General features: G+C 35.7%; 1 protein-coding gene across 3 annotated transcripts in view; it reads left to right on the forward strand.

The window, feature by feature from the left end:
• The window catches only part of LOC106164374 (uncharacterized), a 629,853-nt gene that overhangs the window by 548,351 nt on the left and 56,249 nt on the right, over nt 1-25,253 (forward strand). The gene's annotated exons all lie outside the window — the stretch shown is intronic.

The following is a 25,253-nucleotide window of genomic DNA, read 5'->3' on the forward strand; positions in this document are numbered from 1 at the left end:
TCGATCTATCCCCGCGGGGAGTCTCACTAGATTACTGTCAGATAATCCGGCTTAAATGTCCGTCCCGCCTACTACAAGCTGTAAGGGGGTAATTAACTTTCGTGCCTGCTCCGCTGACAGCTATTTAGCATGAACCCCCAGGGAGTTGGGTCGATCTAATGCAGATCGATCTAATCTCTGGGAATGGGGTCTAAGTAGTTGTGACATTTTGTCTCTTTTACCCACTGTACACTCAAGAAACATCAGAAACATCAGATCAAATATGATAAGGAAATCATTTTCCAAATAGTAAACCTAAAGATGTACTAACAAAATGAAATGATCCAAATTGAATAGTGTGAAATGGGTTATTGTCTAAGCTTTGAAGATTTTATAAGCTAAATTTTTTACTTCTAATACTAGGATAATTTTAAAAAATCATATTTAAAAATGTCCATAAAAACTAAATGAAACAAAATACATAGAAGACTTTCTTGATTTCTTACACAGTAAATAACCATCTATTCTGAAGCCATCTCACATGAGGTGTTGCAGTTAAAGCAGCAGCTACAGAGGAAATGTAAGATCTTGAACAAAAAGTGGCAGTGCATTTCAAGTAATGGTTTAACTGAAATATTATTATTAGAAAACTGTTTGAACTAATGTCTTCAAACTTAGGAACTGATAAATCTAGTTTTACATTTTTTTCAAAAATCATGCTGGTTTCTGTTTTTATTTCAACATGAATGGAATACAGATAACACATTTTGAGGAAAAACTATTTGGCCTATTTTTTTACTAATTTAGGTTTGACCTGGAAATTCCGTGTTCCTGAAGACCTTTTGCTTGTCACAATTCCTGAATATCTAGGTTACCTGCTGTGCATAATTAAAACTGGTGGTGATTATGCTGTTAAGCATTTTGTAATATTACATTAAAATTGACAAAACCCGTATTTTGGTCACTGCCACTATAAAGCCTTACCCTCTACCAGAGCCACAGGTTGCTTTTTCACAAGATATTCACAGATGTGTCTTATAAATAGATAGACATTTGACTTTGGAAATGTGAAAAATGTGCCTTGAATATCTGCCACCCTGGTAGAGGCTAATGAAGACCATTTATATTAAGGAAAACCTTCTTACTAATTATTCTCATACTCAAAGAAAAGATTAATAGGGCTGATATACAGCTTTATTTAAAAAAACAGCCTATCAGTAATAGAATTCTTTTATTGCAGAAATGCAGATTTTTGTGAAATGCACATGAAAAGAAAGAGTCAAAAATTCACTCAAGTTCCATTGATTGAGTTGCATTGATTTTTTGCATCAACAGTTCACCTCTTATATCTTAAAATGTGTCATGTTGTTGTCATATTGTTCTTATCAAACAGACAATTGGATTTGTTTTGATAATTAGCCTTTATTCATGAGATACTTATTAAGTTGATAGCAGTAGATTTACCTTGAGCTGTAGAGGATCCTTGGACAATTCCCCCCAGGACATCCCCCCCTCCCCCCCCCCCCCCCAGGACAATTCTCCCCTGGATGATTCGCCCCCCCCCCCCCAAGAAATATATATTAATATACAAATATAAAGTAAATTAGTGTTAAAGGGGTAATAACTCTTCATTTTGGCTAAAAAAAAAAGAATTTTCCTAGAGTAAACAACAATTTTCCCATACTTGCCAATGGTTAATGAATCTATTTTTACATTCAAAGTTAGTCCCTGTTTTTTTCCAAAAAGTTTGGTTTTTTGTTAAAATCTCTTAAGAGATTATAACAGAGTATCGCCGTCAATGGAGGTCACATGGTCTGAAGACAAGCTCAGATATCAGAATAATAGCTATAACTGCCATTTTTGTGGTAAAACAGAATATATTATATTTCTATGAGTTGTTCTCAATGTTTTTATTGTGAAATATAGAGCTCATACGAAGAGTTATTACCCCTTTAAGTTCAAAGCATTTCATCCAATTTATTAATGTTTTTAGCGCGATAATACAACTTCATCATTAAATAAATTACATAACAAAGTCCTTTTTTGTTGAGTACAAGTACAGAAAGTATTATTACAAATCAAAGTATAACCACCTATCCTCCAGGTAAAAGTGGGGAAATAGATGAACAGGTAAACGGATATTTTATGAATATTTTCAGTGTGACAGGTAGTGGGTAGGTGGTTAGTAGGTAGTGGGTAGTGGGTAGTAGGTAGGTGGGTAGTGGGTAGGTGGGTAATAGGTAGGTGGGTAGTAGGTAGTGGGTAGGTGGGTAGTAGGTAGGTGGGTAGTGGGTAGTAGGTAGTGGGTAGGTGGGTAGTAGGTAGTGGGTAGGTGGGTAGTAGGTAGTGGGTAGTAGGTAGTGGGTAGGTGGGTAGTAGGTAGGTGGGTAGTAGGTAGTGGGTAGGTGGGTAGTAGGTAGTGGGTAGTAGGTAGTGGGTAGGTGGGTAGTAGGTAGTGGGTAGGTGGGTAGTAGTCAAGCAATTAAAAGTGACAGATAACCAAAGGGATACCTAGATAAGCGAGAATCCCCTTCTCTCCCTAGAGATTCAAGGCTTACTTAATCAAAGGGGGAGTAAGGGGGAGCAATTAAAAGTAACAGTTAATTCATCAAAGGGTGGTTACCTGGATGAGTGAGATCATCTGTTTACCCCAATTTTTACCTGGAAATATACTTTGATCAAATTTTTGATTAAATTTTCTGTACTTCCACTTCTAAAATTTTCTGTACTTGTAAATGATTTGTTTAATGAAATTAGCATTCTCTATCCTTGAGTTGCATCATCACACTAAGAAATATTCATAAAATGGATGAAAAGATTTGAACTTTATACTCTTTCCTTTATAATTTTACATAAATATATATTTCTTGGGGAGGGGGGGGGGTCCAGGGGGGAACTGTCTGGGGGGAAATGGTCCTGATGTGACAAGCCGTTGGCCACTGTAAATATGAACATATAGGAGGCCATAAAATCACCATTTATCTCACTAAAGAATATCGTTAAAAGGTTTTTAATGAACGTCTTTTGGCACGTCAGTTCCTCCATCTACCGATCCGAAATAACAGAAGATCATTCTGTACAAATGTAGAATGAAGTTGTTCATATATCTGCAATAAGAAGTATTACTTACAATGTACAATACCTTAGTGTGAGACTGTTTTTCATTTGTGTCATACTACACTGTTTTACATTTGCCGAGCAAAGAGAGACACATTTTATATTGATGAGTGTCTTCACAAAATGATTTAAAAAGGCAAGACAGCGAATGTACTTTTTAAGGAAATTGAAAGCTTTTACCAGGAATGTGTCTATTTTAACGAACTTTTATAGATGTGTTTTGAAAAAGTATTTTAATTTACACTGTAACTGTTTGGTATGGGCGTGCAACTGTAGAGGATAAAAAACAACTAGAAAAGATTGTTGAAACGGCAGGTAATGTAACTGGAACGAATCTTACTCCCATTCATTCCATTTATCTCGATGGGGTTAAAAATAAAACAGCTTCCATCATGACTGATCCAGCTCAAACCCTATTCAAATTTTTACAGTAACTCAAGGCTTTTAGTTTTTAAGGGCAGTAAGCGATTTTTATCTAGCTTTTATCCTTCAGCAGTAGCTCTTTTTAACGCTAATACGTAATTTCATTTTAGTACATTTAAAAAGTTTTATTCAATAATGGTGCTATTACAGGGCAAAAAATTCCAGATGTTATACATTTGTATTTTATTGGTTTAATAAATTATTATCTATTATCTATCTAATTTGCAAAATCTTGTTATTTCAACTTTCTTTCGAACTGGTCATTGTAAGTGACGCCACATTCTACAAAAATGATGCTACCACATTCAAAAAGGACATCCTTTTTTCAAAAAAGTCAAAAAAATTACATTGTAGTGTAATACCACGATCTAACGTTAAATAAGTACTCTCTCTCTCTCTCTCTCTCTCGAGCGCGCGTACGTACTCGCATTCAAAAGCAACAAAGTCACAGACAGACTACACCTATTCCCTGTGCACCTACAGTAACTATGGCAACCTTTCCTGAGCTTTGTACAGATAAATGTTAGTTTTTCTGCTGGCACAGATATTCACACGGCTTTATGTGTTACTTTAAGAAAGGGAGTCATTCTTCTGAAATTTCCCTGAATATTACCCCTTAGGAGGTTAAATGGGTACAGCCAAGAAGGTGGCCTACTAAGAACTCGCTGGCCTAAAAGATCTCGAATAATTGTCAAAACTTGGCAAATTTTGCAGATTAATGTAATTTCGGAGGAGATTAAAGTCCTGGAATAATGATGAAGACAAATGTTGAATTTACTTGCTTCACCTTTGTCGTGCTGACATTTTTCTTTGTAGCCTCTAATGTCAGAATACAGCTCTATATATCACACACACACACACACACACACACACACACACAGATAGAAAGAGAGAGAGAGAGAGAGACGCTTTTCCTGCATTAACATTACACTGTAAATGGGCACAAAGCTGAATTTTTTTCCAGTGAAAAAGGTAATTTTTGTGTAATCTGTGTTGACGATATATTGTTTACGGCTTCATTTGCCTTTCATATCGTTATTTTTCTACTGGTTATATCAATATAATAAAGATGAAGGTGAAAGTTCAGTGTCCTGATTCCACCCTCCTTCGATTTCTGAAAAAAAAACACTATTGAAATTAGAATTTTGACCAGCTGAATTATAGTTCTAAACCGTATCAAATGACACCGTTCGCACTCTGAAATAGCACAATATTTCAATGAGGGTGGAGGAGGGGGTAGACTATGAGACTTAGCTTCGCATCCGCGGCCTGTCAATCTTAAAACTAGTGGAAGCAAGTTCATGCTTTGTCCTTTCGAGAAACAAATGATCATCAACTTCTCACATTGCAATTTAGAATTTTACATAGAATTTATTTCACGAATTCGATGCTTTTTAAATATGATATGTTAGGACATGAGTGATGCACTTTCTGTAATGACCCAAAAGAAACTTTATTACATATTTTCTGGGATTGTACACATGGTCAAGCTATTTGGACTTATCTCATTCAGAACCTACGTACACAGTACTCTGTTGAATTACAACAACAACCTTGCCTGTTTATATTTGGAATCCTGGACGACAGCCCCCTCTTAGGTATTAATCTACTACTTCTTTATATAAAGAAATATTTAACTCTATGTAGACAGAATAAAATTACACCTCTCTGGAATGCTGCAAAAAGTATTTGGAAAAGCAAAAGAAAATAGATTTTCAGTCTTTGTACCTACTGGGTCCTCAAAAGGCAGATGATCTAAGAAAAAATGGGAATGTGTAGAAAAAATATTTATATGAATAGGAAAGAACATTTGTCATGGCCTAGGCCTACTAAGATTCCTTTATTTTAAAAAATTCTACATGTATTTTTAATCATTTGTAAGAACATTTTTTGCAGTGTGTGAATGGTGGAAGGTGTCTTTGTCTCTCATTGTGTTGTAATTTTCGTGAATAAAAAAAATAATTTTTTTTTAAAAAAATAAAAAAAAATTTAAAAAACTATTCTTTAATAGCTACAAGTAATTTTTGTTGTTTGTTCTAAATAATGCTTGTAAAAATGAAGACTCGGACACAAAACACAGACTTCTTTCAGGTTGTTTTACTTCAAGTGTAGCATAGTTGGTGCCTAAGATAAAGCTTAGTTAGCTTGTTGCCCAATTGGCTCAATTTTTGGGGTCCACCCCTAGCCTTGTAGTAGACAAAAAATGTGACCCACTCCTGTTCCCCCCCCCTCCTCCCCCCCCCCCCCCCCCCCCCCCCCCCGTACACTGTACTTATCAGTCCCTCAATATTAAGAGATATAGCAATTACTTTTTATAAGCATCTCAGTAATAGAAATTGTTAATTCATAAAAAGGAAAATGGATACAGACTATAAATATAAGTAATCTAACAGTGTGTAGAGGGTGCACGTTGTCTGCCCACTGGATAGGGCATACATGTAGAACACATTGGAGTAGAGGGAGGGGGGGTACTCTCAGGACCTTCTGGCTGTTACTAAATTCATCCCAGGAACGAGTCGAGCAATGGTTCATAATAAGAAAAAATCTCGAGGAAAATTTGATTTAGAAGATTCAATAATTTTTCACTGTTATTAATATTATCAAATGATTTGGTATCAAAATATAGAATAATCAAAAATACGACCTTTGAAATCTCTAGTCTGGGCTTCACTTCCTGTCGGCTTTATTACTAAAGACAATCTAATTTGCATATAAGAGAAAAATGCAGTTTTTTGTTTGTTTTAGGTTCTTTACACATTTTTTTCATAATTTTCAAATATAAAAGTTCCTTTTTTACTGACATACTTATGAATATTTTACCAATACGCGTAGTTTATTAAGATAAACAATCATAAATAACTATCACATCCCAAGTGTATATGACGTAATCCCTCCCAAGTCATAAAAGTGGTAAAATAGTAATGATTGCCGCCCTGGTAAAGTAGGTCAATTGCCTGTATAATTCTCCCATACGTTTATCGATTTTTTTCTTGTGTGGAACATTTTAGGGGGAAGATGTTGAAAAAAAGTTATCAAGTTACCAAAAAATATTTGACAATTATGAAGTTACTGAAAGCAAAGTATATTGCAATATTTTAGAAAGTTAAAAAAAAAAGAACCTCAATTATTTAATTTCACAGCGTACAACTTTGCAGATATGATGAGACCTTTCTATTTCATCTGCCTCTCCCTAAAATGGCGCTGACCGCGTTAACTCTTCAGCTCCCGGGAAACGCAGAGAATCCAGCGCGTTGTGGCAGCATGAGAACTGGCAATGATACGTACACATAGGAGCCGGAGTGGGTTAGGAGGGGGTTAATCCCCCCCCTCTCACGCACACATTTTCCAATCAGCGGGGAGAGTATGTGATGAACTAACATTTTAATCTTTCCCTCAGCTCCATGGCGTAAATAAAGAAGCAAAACTATGTGCTTGCAGCACTATTTCTACCCAGCAACCCAAGTCTCTACTTGAGAACAATGAGTGGGTCACTCGTAGTGGACAGTGGTCAACAAGTCACGAAGACAGCACTGCCATGGGGACACTCAGGTAAGCTGGCCATTAGTGATGGGGTCATCAGTTGACCACAATACAGAGGTCACTTTCAGTGTCATATTTGCATTTTCATAGATTTTAAGTTTGTATATATCATAATCAGTAATTACCAGTGCATATAAAAACCATTGAGAGCAGAGGGATGGGTTAGCCTTATTTTCACCACTCAATTTACCATTTTTTGACATTTTGATTTGTTCTTTATAGTATATGTAGATTTATTATGATGATGATGATGCTAGAATTTCATTTGTTGACTAACTGTTACAGAATGTTGCCAGTGTTAGGTGGACTGTTCTGTCCAGTTGATAACAACTTAAAATTTTGAAATGACACTCTTTGAATAGGGAGAGAAGAGGGATTGTAGAAATTCACCAGGTTAGGTGATTAACAACAATTTGTAGAATTTTACAATTTATAGTGAAAGAAAGACAAATGGAGTAAAATGTGAATAATGATTTTTTGCAAATTTATTACTTGACATGCAATTGACATATTTGTAATGGAGATTAAGAACTAATTTGACATTTCTAGAAGCTGAGGGAGCCAAGAAACAAAAAAATGGATTTTGGTTATGATCCATTTCTTTATAATTAGTTAATGAAGAAAATAAATTAATAATAAAGAGAAAAAGAGAGAGAGAGAGAGAGAGAGAGAGAGAGAAACAGAGAAAGAGAGAAAGAGAAACGGCAAAGAAAGTAAGAGAGCCAAAGAGAGAGAGGAGAGAGAAAGTTTCTGAGTGTGTGTTTGAGAGAGAATCAGTGAGAACACATTCAGAACAGCAGACTAGATCCACAGAACACATTGAGAACAGTAGACTAGATCCACAGAACACATTCAGAACAGGGGACTAGATCCACAGAACACATTCAGAACAGTAGACTAGATCCACAGAACACATTCAGAACAGCAGACTAGATCCACAGAACACATTCAGAACAGTAGACTAGATCCACAGAACACATTCAGAACAGTAGACTAGATCCACAGAACACATTCAGAACAGTAGACTAGATCCACAGAACACATTCAGAACAGCAGACTAGATCCACAGAGCACATTCAGAACAGTAGACTAGATCCACAGAGCACATTCAGAACAGTAGACTAGATCCACAGAGCACATTCAGAACAGTAGACTAGATCCACAGAGCACATTCAGAACATTAGACTAGATCCACAGAGCACATTCAGAATAGTAGACTAAATCCACAGAGCACATTCAGAACAGTAGACTAGATCCACAGAGCACATTCAGAACAGTAGACTAGATCCACAGAACACATTCGGAATAGTAGACTAGATCCACACAGCACATTCAGAACAGTAGACTAGATCCACAGAGCACATTCAGAACAGTAGACTAGATCCACAGAGCACATTCAGAACATTAGACTAGATCCACAGAGCACATTCAGAATAGTAGACTAGATCCACAGAGCACATTCAGAACAGCAGACTAGATCTACAGAGCACATTCAGAACAGCAGACTAGATCCACAGAACACATTCAGAACAGTAGACTAGATCCACAGAGCACATTCAGAACAGTAGACTAGATCCACAGAGCACATTCAGAACAGTAGACTAGATCCACAGAGCACATTCAGAACAGTAGACTAGATCCACAGAACACATTCAGAACAGTAGACTAGATCCACAGAGCACATTCAGAACAGTAGACTAGATCCACAGAGCACATTCAGAACAGTAGACTAGATCCACAGAACACATTCAGAACAGTAGACTAGATCTACAGAACACATTCAGAACAGTAGACTAGATCCACAGAACACATTCAGAACAGCAGACTAGATCTACAGAACACATTCAGAACAGTAGACTAGATCCACAGAACACATTCAGAACAGTAGACTAGATCTACAGAACACATTCAGAACAGTAGACTAGATCTACAGAACACATTCAGAACAGTAGACTAGATCCACAGAACACATTCAGAACAGTAGACTAGATCCACAGAGTACATTCAGAACAGTAGACTAGATCCACAGAACACATTCAGAACAGTAGACTACATCCACAGAGCACATTCAGAACAGCAGACTAGATCCACAGAGCACATTCAGAACAGCAGACTAGATCCACAGAACACATTCAGAACAGTAGACTAGATCCACAGAACACATTCAGAACAACAGACTAGATCCACAGAACACATTCAGAACAATAGACTAGATCCACAGAACACATTCAGAACAGTAGACTAGATCTACAGAGCACATTCAGAACAGCAGACTAGATCCACAGAACACATTCAGAACAGCAGACTAGATCCACAGAACACATTCAGAACAGCAGACTAGATCCACAGAACACATTCAGAACAGTAGACTAGATCCACAGAACACATTCAGAACAACAGACTAGATCCACAGAACACCTCCAGAACAGTAGACTAGATCCACAGAACACATTCAGAACAGTAGACTAGATCCACAGAGCACATTCAGAACAGTAGACTAGATCCACAGAGCACATTCAGAACAGTAGACTAGATCCACAGAACACATTCAGAACAGTAGACTAGATAGCACATTCAGAACAGTAGACTAGATAGCACATTCAGAACAGTAGACTAGATCCACAGAGCACATTCAGAACAGTAGACTAGATCCACAGAGCACATTCAGAACAGTAGACTAGATCCACAGAGCACATTCAGAACAGTAGACTAGATAGCACATTCAGAACAGTAGACTAGATCCACAGAGCACATTCAGAACAGTAGACTAGATAGCACATTCAGAACAGTAGACTAGATCCACAGAGCACATTCAGAACAGCAGACTAGATCCACAGAACACATTCAGAACAGTAGACTAGATCCACAGAGCACATTCAGAACAGCAGACTAGATCCACAGAACACATTCAGAACAGTAGACTAGATCCACAGAAAACATTCAGAACAGTAGACTAGATCCACAGAAAACATTCAGAACAGTAGACTACATCCACAGAAAACATTCAGAACAGTAGACTAGATAGCACATTCAGAACAGTAGACTAGATCCACAGAGCACATTCAGAACAGCAGACTAGATCCACAGAGCATATTCAGAACAGCAGACTAGATCCACAGAGCACATTCAGAACAGCAGACTAGATCCACAGAGCATATTCAGAACAGCAGACTAGATCCACAGAGCACATTCAGAACAGCAGACTAGATCCATAGAGCACATTCAGAACAGTAGACTAGATCCACAGAGCACATTCAGAACAGCAGACTAGATCCACAGAGCACATTCAGAACAGTAGACTAGATCCACAGAGCACATTCAGAACAGTAGACTAGATCCACAGAGCACATTCAGAACAGTAGACTAGATAGCACATTCAGAACAGTAGACTAGATCCACAGAGCACATTCAGAACAGCAGACTAGATCCACAGAAAACATTCAGAACAGTAGACTAGATCCACAGAGCACATTCAGAACAGTAGACTAGATCCACAGAGCACATTCAGAACAGTAGACTAGATCCACAGAGCACATTCAGAACAGTAGACTAGATAGCACATTCAGAACAGTAGACTAGATCCACAGAGCACATTCAGAACAGCAGACTAGATCCACAGAGCACATTCAGAACAGTAGACTAGATCCACAGAGCACATTCAGAACAGTAGACTAGATCCACAGAACACATTCAGAACAGTAGACTAGATCCACAGAGCACATTCAGAACAGTAGACTAGATATTACATTCATAACAGTAGACTAGATCCACAGAACACATTCAGAACAGCAGACTAGATCCACAGAGCACATTCAGAACAGTAGACTAGATCCACAGAGCATATTCAGAACAGCAGACTAGATCCACAGAGCACATTCAGAACAGTAGACTAGATCCACAGAGCACATTCAGAACAGTAGACTAGATCCACAGAGCACATTCAGAACAGTAGACTAGATCCACAGAGCACATTCAGAACAGTAGACTAGATCCACAGAGCACATTCAGAACAGTAGACTAGATCCACAGAACACATTCAGAACAGTAGACTAGATCCACAGAGCACATTCAGAACAGTAGACTAGATCCACAGAACACATTCAGAACAGTAGACTAGATCCACAGAGCACATTCAGAACAGTAGACTAGATCCACAGAGCACATTCAGAACAGTAGACTAGATCCACAGAACACATTCAGAACAGTAGACTAGATAGCACATTCAGAACAGTAGACTACATCCACAGAGCACATTCAGAACAGTAGACTAGATCCACAGAGCACATTCAGAACATTAGACTAGATCCACAGAACACATTCAGAACAGTAGACTAGATCCACAGAGCACATTCAGAACATTAGACTAGATCCACAGAACACATTCAGAACAGTAGACTAGATCCACAGAACACATTCAGAACAACAGACTAGATTCACAGAGCACATTCAGAACAGTAGACTAGATCCACAGAGCACATTCAGAACATTAGACTAGATCCACAGAACACATTCAGAACAGTAGACTAGATCCACAGAACACATTCAGAACAGTAGACTAGATCCACAGAACACATTCAGAACAGGAGACTAGATCCACAGAACACATTCAGAACAGTAGACTAGATCCACAGAACACATTCAGAACAGTAGACTAGATCCACAGAACACATTCAGAACAGTAGACTAGATCCACAGAACACATTCAGAACAGCAGACTAGATCCATAGAGCACATTCAGAACAGTAGACTAGATCCACAGAATACATTCAGAACAGTAGACTAGATCTACAGAGCACATTCAGAACAGTAGACTAGATCCACAGAGCACATTCAGAACAGCAGACTAGATCCACAGAACACATTCAGAACAGTAGACTAGATCTACAGAGCACATTCAGAACAGTAGACTAGATCCACAGAACACATTCAGAACAGTAGACTAGATCTACAGAGCACATTTAGAACAGTAGACTAGATCCACAGAGCACATTCAGAACATTAGACTAGATCCACAGAACACATTCAGAACAGTAGACTACATCCACAGAACACATTCAGAACAGTAGACTAGATCTACAGAGCACATTCAGAACAGTAGACTAGATCTACAGAGCACATTCAGAACAGTAGACTAGATCCACAGAATACATTCAGAACAGTAGACTAGATCCACAGAGCACATTCAGAACAGGGGACTAACAAATATACCAAGCAGGGTGTAGTTAATCCTGTTGTTCTTACATCAGGACCATAGGATGTAGTTAATCCTGTAGTTCTTACATCAGGACCATAGGATGTAGTTAATCCTGTAGTTCTTACGTCAGGACCATAGGATGTTGTTAATCCTGTTGTTCTTACATCAGGACCATAGGATGTAGTTAATCCTGTTGTTCTTACATCAGGACCATAGGATGAAGTTAATCCTGTTGTTCTTACATCAGGACCATAGGATGTTGTTAATCCTGTTGTTCTTACATCAGGACCATAGGATGTTGTTAATCCTGTGTCTTACATCAGGACCATAGGATGTTGTTAATCCTGTTGTTCTTACATCAGGACCATAGGATGTATAGTTAATCCTGTTGTTCTAACATCAAGACCATAGGATGTAGTTAATCCTGTTGTTCTAACATCAAGACCATAGGATGTAGTTAATCCTGTTGTTCTTACATCAGGACCATAGGATGTAGTCAATCCTGTTGTTCTTACATCAGGACCATAAGATGCAGGACAAGAGGAGGCGTCTCTTCTGTTTTTGAAACAAGGTTGTTTTGAGGCTTAATAGTTTATTTAACTACCAATAATTGTACAGTGACAAAAGGTATCTTAATTTACTGGGTATTCGACTTATTAAATAACTGAAATGGATATTCTCTTGCAAATTACAATGTCTATAACTTTTGCTTTATCTAATTTCATTGCTCATATTATTTGGTAGCATTTGAGAATAAGTTTACTTCAGGGTTGAGATTTGCCCAAGAAGACATTCACACCTGGAAAGCAGAAGCTTGGATTTTTATTTCATGTTCTCCTCCATTGTATCACACTAAGTTTTTCTACTATGACCTGATACTGCAGTAACTTCTTTACAGTCTACCAAAGTACAGCATTTGATACAATAGAAATCCTGAGGCAAGATGGAGGTGCAGTGTGCCTTGTCTCCATGCGTCAGTTCAAATAAATACAACACATTTTGTTGATTCTTTGAATACATTCATTTTGATTCTCCAGACTTTGTCTGCAGTGAAAATTTGTGGATATTATTCTGAGCAAAGTCTGGCAGTTAAAATTACTGTATACACAGTAATATTATAAAATTTAAGCAATTGGAAATTATATAAAATTAAATTATATATATAATATATCACTGTCACTATTGACACTCCAAGGTTGACAAGTCAGTAATGTTTATGACTAGTGTATTCATTTTTAAAGTACTTGAAATTCTTTTTAAAGTATTTGTTACTCTTTTTAAAGACTTTTTTAATTAAAATTTTATTTATGAATGCCATAATTTCCATAGTTTTGGTAATTGAGTTGCATGCCCTTATAAATGAAAGTGGCATATATCAATTTCATTATATATCTAATCTTTATTTTTAGCAGTTATGTCTGTTAAAATGACTGATATGGAAGGTGGTGGCTTCCAACTGGACAATGTTATATGTGGATAACCTGAGTAAATGGTAAGTGTTCTCAAGTTTTACTAAAGGGAGAAGAACTGTTCATTTTGGCCAAAAAGGAATTTTCCTGGGGTAAAAGATGGTTTTCTCTACTTACCATTGGTTAATGTATCCATTCTGACATTCAAAGTTTGTGCAATAGCTCTTCTTAAAAAGTTTATTTTATTGTTTTAATACATTTAAAGGGATACCAACTGTCAGTTTGAGAATCATATTATTACATAAGTAATTATCACTAAATCAAACGTTTAAAGAAAAAATCCTGGACTAATTTTAAATGTTGGAACAGATTCATAAACCATTGGTAAGTATGGGAAAATCGTCGTTTACCGCAAGAAAAAATATTTTTTGACCAAAATGAACAGTTGTTCTCCCTTCAAGTGATTATTACAGAAGTATATCAATCTTTGAAGACCCACATTTGGTCCACATTGCTTCTTCAATTCAATTCAATTCATTTCATAAAATCTAGATGACATTTTCCAGGTGATTTTGAAGCATACCTTATGGTAATGATGAACAAGACTGGATGGCTTCTTGCATTGTCCAGTTGAAGTGGTTAAGTTCAGTTTCTTGTTATTATGCCCTGACCTCAGTAACTGTCAATCATTTTTATGTACAGACACAGATGTGTCTGTACATATTGCCACCACCTGCGTCTGTCGTCACCGTTGCCATCGCCGTGCACTTTCAGCGTAAACACAGTGGAAGACAGTTTACTTTTTCGGCTTTATATTTAGGCCACACTTTTTTAATTTTATGGATGACATCCTGCGCGCGCACCGATTTTCGTCCGTTCTCCAAAAAAAAAAAAAAAATCCCCCCCCCCAAACCGCTCCCCCCCCCCCCGAGGTAGTTGGTTGTCGCAAACATCGTTATTGAATTTGCAGGAAAATGCAATCGGCAATTCTCGGCTAATTCCGCAAGCTCTTAAGAGATTTTAACAAAAAACCATACTTTTTAGAAAAAAAACAGGGACTAACTTTGAATGTAAAAATGGATTCATAACCATTGGTAAGTATGGGAAAATTGTTGTTTACTCCAGGAAAATTCATTTTTTGGCCGAAACGAAGAGTTATTATTGCTTTAATTTCAAAATACACGACAATTAAAGTCATAAAGAGAACAGGGGCCGTCTTTTTGGATTGGTTTGCCATTGATATTAGACATGGAGATATCACCCTTTTACAATTATACGAAAGGCTGGCCGCGGCCAGCGATCATCGCCAGGAAAATTTTAGTGACATTCTGTCCAGAGCAGCACATACCAGTTTCTTTTTGGAGCAAAAAAAGGGTCGACAAGAGCGTCGTGGTATTTGGTGGACTGAAGGTCGGACAGGCCACCCGATAGTTGGCTGCTAGCGTTTGAGTCGAAGTAGACAAAATGGCATCGACCGAAATTACCTTAGTAGTAGGAAGCATAGGCCTATCTTTGCTTCATTTTTTTAACAATTCTGTGAAGTGTTTACAATGCATTAATTTTCTGAGAGTACAAATTAAGACACGCTGTTTATTTGATATTTGTTTTATTGGATGCTATACCAACAGAATGCATGAAATAACCTTAAATAGATTTGGTAATATGCAGCATATATATTCATGACTTTTTACCTTTCTACGAAATAGGCCCTATTCACAAAGCTTTAATATTTTGAGAGCATGGATAAAGACATGTTGTTAGTTTGATACGTGTTTCTGTGGTAAATTAGTGTTTCCAGCTGTGTACTGAAAACATAACTTTTCTTAAGCAGTTTTTTTTTTTGGACTGTTTTTTTTTATTTCGCCCGCTCGCACCGACTTTGGGGTCCCCAGAGGATGTCATCCATAAAAATAAAAAAGTGTGGCCTTACAGAGCTGATGAATATAGGTCAAGTTCGAAAATCAGCATGATCGGGCCATTATTGTAGAAGTTATGCTGTTTTTTCACTTTTCAGCATATATGCAGCACTGTAAACACATTTCAAGGAAAACCGATAGGCTTGTTGTCATGAAACTCACAGGAGTAATCAATCGTACTAAAACGCAGGTCAAGTTTGAAAATCGGCATGAGCGGGCCACTATTTTAGTAGTTATGCTGTTTATTCACTTTTTTCACTTTTCAGCATATATGCAGCACTGTAAACACAATATAAGAAAAACAGATAAGCCAATTGTCATGAAACTCACAGGAGTGGCCAATCTTACTAAAACGCAGGTTGAGTTTGAAAACCAGCATAATCGGGCCATTATTTACCTAACTATCAAATGGAAAATCTACAATCAATTCAGCACTCTGCTGCTCATCTCCTCTGTAAAGCTCAGAAGTCCGACCACATCACACCAATTCTGCGAAACCTCCACTGGCTACCCTTGTCTCAACAAAAAGTTTTTAAAATATTACTTTTGACTTTTAAGATTTTAAAGGGCGACTGTCCATTTTACTTAAACTCTACCATAGAACTTTTAACTCCTATCAGATCACTTCGATCTAGTGGACAACTTCAACTTAAGCGGAAAGACACCAAAAAGACTCTTAAAACATATGGACACAGAAGTTTCGAGATTTGTGCACCAATTTTATGGTCTAATTTCATCACAAGATCTAATGTGTCTCTGGATGACTTATATTACTGTTTTAAGAAAAATTTAAAAACTTTTTTTATTTAAAGAATACTTTAATATATATCATCTTTTTAGTTTTTAAAATTTTTTAATATTCTGTTTTTAGTCTATACTGGCTTTAATTTATCTGTGGAGTTTTTATTTTTTATGTAAACAGCGCTGAGACGCATGTGTAGCGTGGTTTTAAAGAAGTGTTTTATTATTATTATTATTATTATTATTATTATTATTATTATTATAGAAGTTATGCTGTTTTTTCACATTTCCTCAGATTCAGTTCTTAGGCATGTTAACAGTCTCATTATTTAACTAATAAGATACGTAAAAGTGTTTGTTTGACATTTCCTGCATCTTTACAACATTGTTGGTTGATTATGTAAAAATGTTGATTATGTAAAAATTGTAAACTTGTTATCATGTATTGTGTAATAAAGTTTCAAAAATGGAAATAAACTCATATCATTGCAGTTTGTCAGATTCAATCATTCACTATATGTTCAGAATCCAGAATCTCAGAATGGAGGAAATTGGACATTTACCACTGTTCTATTGATATTTTTCCCATCTCATCAATTTTCTTGGTTGATCATATAAAAATGGCAGTAAACTGTTAATTTTTTTTTATGTTAAAAAATTGTTAAAATGGAAAAAAAAACATTTCAGAACAGTGCTGTCTTGTTTATATTTTGGCATTTTCAAGGTGTGACTTTGAAGTTCCATGGTTCTGAAGACCTTTGCTAGTCACATTTTCTGAATATCCATGATACTAGTATTTTATTATTAAAAATTGATGGTCATTATGTTGTTAAATATTATGTAATATTGCATGAAAATTTGAAGAAACCCTATTTTGGGCACTGCTCCCATGATGACCATTTAAGGAAAACCATGTCACTTGCTGTTCTCAAACTTACAGAAAAGAAACACAGGACTTAAATACAGCTTCAGTAGGTGATGCAGTCTGTTTGGTAATTCTTTCTGGCAGTTAAACAGTTTTTTGTGAAAATTTAATTTTTCACATATTGGCATTTTCAAGGTGTGACTTTGAAGTTCCATGGTTCTGAAGACCTTTGCTAGTCACATTTTCTGAATATCCATGATACTAATATTTTATTATTTATAATTGATGGTCATTATGCTGTTAAACATTATGTAATGTTGCATCAAAATTTGAAGAAACCCCTATTTTGGGCACTGCTCCCATGATGACCATTATGGGAAAACCATGTTACTTATGATTGTCAAACTTTCAAAAAAGAAACACAGGACTAAAATGCAGCCCGAGTTGGAAAAGCAGTGTAATTGGCTTCTTTTTCTGGAAGTTATACATTTTAGTGAAATATTCATTTTTATTGTGTTGGCATATTTATTGTGGGACTCAGAGCTCCCATGGACATGAAGCCGAATGGTAATCAAATTTTCTACAAGTCCATGCTATTTATAGTCAATAATCAAAAATTGGTGATAATTATTCTGTAATTTATTATGTAATGTTACATCAAAATGGACAGAAATCTTTTTGCACTGCTACTACAAACATTAGGAAAAGAAAACTGTGTTACTTATTATTATTTTTAACTTACAAGTATGATTTTTAGGATTGGCATGCAGTTCAAATTAAAAAGCCAGGTCAATTGGGTTATCATTTATTATTGAATTTATGCAATTTTGTGTGAAATTTTCATTTTTCTCATTCTGGTATTTTCAAAGTGTGAACTTGAACTCATATCGGCCTGAAACCTTATGCTTGTTACACATTTTACTTACATTGTATTACCTGTTGAGCATAATTAAAATTTGATATTGAATTTGCAGTTAAGCATAATGTACTTTTGCATCAGAATTGACAGTAGCCTATTTTGTGCATTGTTATTGTCTGCTTTTTGTCTGTACATTTGACAGCTTTGCTGCCTTGTTATCATATGAAAGACCTGGGCTTTCATGGTGATTTTTATTGTCCGAAGAAAATACTTTTCATTAAACACAGTCAGCTTATCAACTTATCACAGATTTTTATTTGTACAAATTTGTACAAATTTCAGAAATATTGGACAAGGTTTGACAAAATTATTAATGTTTAACTATTTTAAGTAATAGGGTTTGTCAGTCTTTTCAATGTTATTTTCAGTTTTCCCAAATATATTGTCCCAAAAAAAAAACACTTTTCATCAGACACAGTCATCTGCTCAGCTTATCTCAGATTATTAAAGTTGTTAAGCATCATTTGTACAAATTTCTGAAATATTTGACAAGATTTGACAAAATACTTAATGTTTAACTATTTTAAGTCTTGGGATTTGCCAGTCTTTTCAATGTAATTTTTTAGTTCTTTCAGTTATATTGTTCTTTTTCCAGAGTACCCTTACCATGAAAAAGCAGGTAGTGAAAGACAGCACCATGAGCAGCACTATGTCTTACCCATGTGTACAATACATGATATGTGGCAAGATTTAGGATATTGTCAAATATTGTGATAACAACAACCCATTCCAGAAACCCATTGTAAGGAGTAATCTGCATCTGACATTGATAGTAAGAAGAAGTCTTGTATGGGTATATATTGTTTTCCAGATAACAGTTATAGGTAATTTGCAACCTCTTACACAAACAACCTCAAATCATCACATTTGCTTTTTTTTTTAATAATCACATTGCAAAATTATTAACATTTAACTATTTTAAGCCATGGAATTTGCCAGTGTTTTCAGTGTAATTTTTTAGTTTTTTCAAAGATATTGTCGGAAGAAGATACTTTTCCTTAGACACAGTCATTTGATCAGCTTATCACAGATTTTTATTGTTGTTAAGCATCATTTGTACAAATTTCAGAAACACTGGACAAGATTTGTCAAAATTATTAACGTTTAACTATTTTAAGTCCTGGGTTTTGCTAGTCTTTTCAATGTAAATTTCAGTGTTCCCAAATATATTGTCCCAAAAAAACACTTTTCTTAGATACAGACAACTGAATTAAATTTTTTCACAGATTTTTATTGTTGTTAAGCATCATTTGTACAATTTTCAGAAATAATGGACTAAATTTGACAAAATTATTAGCATTTAACTATTTTAAGTCCTGTGATTTGCCAGTCTTTTCAATGTAAATTTCAGTTTTCCCAAATACTATATTGTCCGAAAAAGACACTTTTCATTAGACACATTCATTTGATCAGCTTATCACAGATTGTTAATGTTGTTAAGCATCATTTGTACAAATTTCAGAAATAAGTGGCTTATATTCACTTGAAACCTTATAGAGAAGGTTAGTTACTCATTCCATGCTAATCTATTTGTTTCTTTTCAGACCAGGCCCCAGCTGACCAAGAAGACCCACTGAGGACTGAGGACCAAGGAGTGAGGACTGAGGACCAAAGAGTGAGGACTAAGGACCCATCAGGTTGTTTAAGTACTTTTTCAGTGATTTTTCATTTAAAATTTTTTATAGATGATAGACCCAGAATGAACTGATTTGAGGTCTGTAAATATTTTGAAACTATTAATGTCTATGATAGATGCTACGTGAATGTCTCTACAACTGATGAATGACCACTTCAGACTCTTTTTTTGACAATGACAATGACTGTGGATAATTAAAGGGATGTGTCAAAACACAATTACTTTCATACCTATATAATGCTGAAATAAGGCGATGTCCATTATTAAGCACTGTGCAACCACTAAACAAGATAGCTTTAAATACTTGTTAGGTGTATTGTATTGAATTCATTTTAAGGTTTGGACACTAGCCCACATAATAGTAAACTCCCTAGGAGTACTTCATACATGTTAACTTGTAGCATGGGATATGGGGGACCCCCCCCCCAAAAAAAAAAAAAAAAAAAAAATCAATATGTATACAGTACCTGGATCCCTCATTTTTTTTATCTATGCCATATTACACAATTTTCTTTCTTTTTAGACCATCACATTTTTTCCAAAACAGAAGCCCCTAGGAGAAAACGGTTGTTGTTTGGTATACTAATATTTTTCAGCTGAGGCCCAAGCTGACCAGGACCCATTGAGGACTGGGGACCAATTAAGAGAGGATACAGGAGGTTTGTAAAAAGACACCTAATGTGATTTATGAGCAGTGGTAAAAAGGTCCCAAAATCACTGAAACCAATTTTTTCTATGAAATTGCAATGTTGCCGGACTTGTTGAGCACTTGGTTGAATTGACTGAAATCTTTCCTGAATGGGTTAAGTATCAGGTTAACACTTTAATATTATTGGCAAAACAAGTTAAATACCTCTCTCTTTTGTTAATGTACTGTAAATGAATTGAGCTACTTGCATTATTCAATATTTTTTGGGATGGCTCATATTTTAATGTTTTGCTTTCCATTTGTAGTTAGGACTGAGGAAGAGGATTGTAAGGCCCTTAATGGTGAGGGCCGAGTAGTATGAAAAGAAAAGGTAAGGTCCCTTCCTTGTCACTTAAATGGAGAAAAAACCTTTCATGCAGTAGGTATGACATTTCTTCTAAAATAATATTAAGTCAAAGACATGCCTGGTTGACTGGAGATGAAATAGACTTAGCCCATGGAATTTGATCAGATATGTTCCCAAAGGTAGAGGGCTTTCATGGTACTTGTGATCTAGAGTTTGTTAAAAATGGTAATTTCCTATCCACTCCCACTTCTTCATTTGTGCAGATAGTTAATCTGAACTCCCATTGGCTTACTCTTTCCAACATTAACAGCAATATTAGCAATTGTGTTCAAATTCCAGACTTAGCCCCAGATTGAAGGGTAAGATTGTTCAGATCATTGCTTCATTGCTTTTTTCCAAGGAAATTGTTTTGGAGCATATAGACGTTCAGGAGCAAACTGGCAGAAATGACATGTGCTTTGGAACAAGACCCGAGGACTTCATTTGGGAGCAAAGGGCAATGAGGGAACATCTCAGCAAGTGTTTTGAAAGGGGTAGTTTGGAAATGTCCCCAAATAGATCAGAGAACCGCAACCATACAAGACCAACATTGTCTAAATTTCCAATATATTGTCATTGTAGACAGGTCTATGACAGACACCAGGACTGGATTGAATGTGAAGACTGCCTGCAATGGTTCCATGTCAAGTGTGAAGGGCTCCAGTCATCTGCCCTGGAGAATATACAGCACATATTGACAGTGTTGCAACTGCCCTTATTAGGGTAGTATTCTATAGAGCTGTAATCTGTCAGATAGACACATCGTACTAGTTGGGGGAGATTCTTGCTAAGTGTGATCATTGCAATTAGCAATGGCCGAGTTACTGAGGAGAAGGTATGCATGTTGGGCTTGCATGTTCAGTTTCTACTTAATATGCTATTTCTTAAGTTATTTTGCTCATTATAGATTACAGGGTAGCTAATAACATTCAGCAATATTTGGCTTCAAAAAAGTCTGTTTTATAAAACAATTAAAAGATGACCCATGTAATCCTTTCATAAATTTATTATGACATTATTGAGAATATTTGTTCAAAAGTGTGATCAGAATAGTGATGACAGCAGCTGCAGAATTGTAATTTCTGACACTGAAAGCATAGATTAGAAGTAGAATGTAACTTGGAGACTCTGACAGGGAAAGAGCTTAAAACCAAAGTGACTTATTTTCACTGGAAACCATACAGAGAATGTTTGTTACTTATTTCATCTATGCGTGATTCTAGCATCAAAGGGAAAGGCTAGGCTAAGTTTGCTGATGTAGTTAAAGTAAGGCTACATTCCTGCTTGCATAATTGTATACTGTAGCAATAGAATTTATGAATAGAATACCTTTCTCTAAATCATATGGTAACTAATTGTTAATTGTTGCTTAGTATACTGAAAATATTAGCTGAATAGTTTCATGTTAGGATATTGCATGTAGGTTTTACTGTACATTGCTTGGTAATGGTAATACAACAAATGGGTTGTTAATCAATTTTACACCCTGTCCCCTAACATAAATTTTGTAGTGTTCCAACATAACCAATTGTTTTGTCCTTTTCAGGTGTTTGGAAAACACCATGACCAAGCCAACATGATTTTTTTGTTTAGATTTTTGAGGTTTTAAATGGCCATGACCATTCTTTTATGTGATTTAGAGATTTTATTTGTGTCTGATTGTAGCTTTAAATTTGTTTCTGAAAATTTAGGTATTACTTTTGCCTTGTAAGCAATGTTAAAATAGTGTTATAGGTCCAACACAGTTGGCTCCAACTCTTATTATTACAGGAATCATGCAGATGTATTGATATGTGGATTATAATAATTGTTTGTCTAGTGTGAAAAATATTTTAGTTTAACTTAGGCCACACTTTTTTAATTTTATGGATGACATCCTGCGCGCGCACGGATTTTCGCCCGTTCTCCAAAAAAAAAAAAAAAAAAAAGCCCCCCCCCCCCCAGCCCCCAATGAAGTCAGTTGTCGCAAACGTTGTTATTGAATTTGCAAGGAAATGAGCTTTCTGCGCATGCGTATTTTCGCCACGTGGAAATGCGGCCACTTTGCTGTCAAATTCATCTCTAGGATTACTTTCAAATTACACAACAATAAAAGTCATAAAGAGAACGGGCGCCATCGTTTTGGATTGGTATGCCATTGATATTGGGCATGGAGATATCACCTTTTTACAATTGTGCGAAAGGCTGGCGGCGGCCGAAACATTTCTGTGACATTCTGTATAAAGCAGCACATTAATACCAGGTTTTCTGTAGCGAAAAAAGGTTCGACAAGAGCATCGAGGTATTTGGTGGGCTGAAGGTCGGACAGGCCACCTGACACATAAGCTGCTTCGTGTGAGTTGGAGTTGACAAAATGGCATCGTCTGAAATGACCTTTAATAGATTTGGTAGTATTAAGCATATCTTTGCATCATTTTTTAAACATTTCTGTGAAGTGTTCAAAATGTTTTAATATTCTGAGAATACAAATAAAGACACACTGTTTGATTGATATTTGTTTTATTGATTGCTATACCAAATGAATGCATGAAATAACCTTAAATAGATTTGGTAATATGAAGTATATCAATTCATGACTTTTTTTTACATTTCTACGAAGTATTCACAATGCTTTAATATTTTGAGAGCATGGATAAAGACATATTGTTAGTTTGATACGTGTTTCTGTGGTTAAATTTGTGTTTCCAGCTGTGTACTGACAGCATTCCTTTACTTAAGCAGTTTTTTTTTTTTTTTTGGACTGTTTTTTTTTTTCGCCCTCTCGCACCGATTTTGGGGTACTCAGAGGATGTCATCCATAAAAATAAAAAAGTGTGGCCTTACACTATTTTACTTAGAACTAATAACCACAGTAATCATTTTTTACTTGAAACATAAGTTCATTGTGAAGTGTTAAAGTCAAACTATCTGGGATTTGACATGCATAGATTCTCTTTGTAAGATGTCATCTGAACAGTAAAATATGTTTGTTCAGCCATTTGCAATGTGGTTCCAGTCTCTACTTTATATCTGTTCAACAAGATGTCTATCATATACTTCAATTGGCAAATCTGTATATTTATGACCTAGATGAAGTGTAAATGTCAAAAGGAATTTATTTATGGAATGGATTTGAATAATCTCTTTATTAATCATACCAATGCAAAAGATATTGTAGAAAATGTGTTTGAGGTGTTGGATATAAACTATAAACCACTGCTGTTTGGAAATCTTTTGAGACTGATCACTCTGTACCAAGGACAGCATAAACAGAGACTGAATACAACAAACCATTAGTACCAAACCAAAGGACTGAAACATTTCCCTTGATCTTGCTTTACACTAGCTGTTGGGAAAGGCAATAGGTGTTTTCAAATTTGTTTGATATTAATTGGATGTCTGTTTGTGCCCTTAGATTACTGTATTCAATTTACCTGTATACTGCATATAGTTCATTCCTGAACAACTAATTATTATGTATAGACATTGTTTGTATTTGTACCGAGCAAAAGAAAATTTGTTTCACAATAAATCATTGTAAATCAACCATTTTTTCAATCTTGGAATTATTATTGTTATTTAATTTATTTTATTTTATCTTATTTTATTTTATTATTATTATTTTTTTGTTTTTGTTTTTTGTAGTGACAATGCATGTAGAGTAGCATGACAATAAATTATAAGCATATTTTACATATAAATCAAATAAGATCTACCATGACATCCAATACATAGATAAGTAACCCTTAGCAAAATTGAAAAGTGTGCATCACATGTGCTTCAAATTTACTGCACATGTACAGCACACTCTAGAGTGTGCAGTAGACAGCTTTGGGGAGCGTGCAGAAGTATGCAGTAAAAATCTTGCTGAGCACCTACTGCACACTTCCAGAAGTACAAACAGTGTGCAGAAAGTGTGCAAGAAACTTGGTATTTCAATAGAACCATGCATGAGGACAGTGTGCAGTAAACTTAAACTTTGATCAGGACTTTGCCACAGGAAACTTCAAAATTTTATTATAAACTGTGAATGTTGAGTGCACAGCAAACTTGATTTCTTTGGGATTATGCTATTTTAGTGTATAAAAAACTCATTTAAAAAGTGTTTAATAGGTACCGATACAAGATACAAGTACTGCCATTGACAATTATACAAACAAAATACTTCAATACACATTTTACTTTTATAACCATCAATTAGAAAGAATCAATGTTTTAATAGAATTTTATTGTTATATGAGCTATAATTATGTCACAGGCCAGATAGCAATCCAGCCAGATTTCAAATCAGCCTAGGTCAAATTAAAATTATTCAAATTTGGACATATGCAGTTTTAGCTTTTGCTTTGAAAACAAACTGCCAATTAGTCCAACAAACAAATCGATAACATTACGAAAAAAAGTTATAAAGTGTATTTTTCTAACAAACAATGGTGTTTACCTCACTCAAAGTGAGAAAAAGTCAAGGGCAATATAAGTTTAACAACATCTAATAAAAAAA

The sequence above is a fragment of the Lingula anatina genome, chromosome 4, assembly GCF_051362555.1.
Source record: "Lingula anatina isolate TDL-2025a chromosome 4, LinAna3.0, whole genome shotgun sequence".
Classification (NCBI taxonomy): domain Eukaryota; kingdom Metazoa; phylum Brachiopoda; class Lingulata; order Lingulida; family Lingulidae; genus Lingula; species Lingula anatina.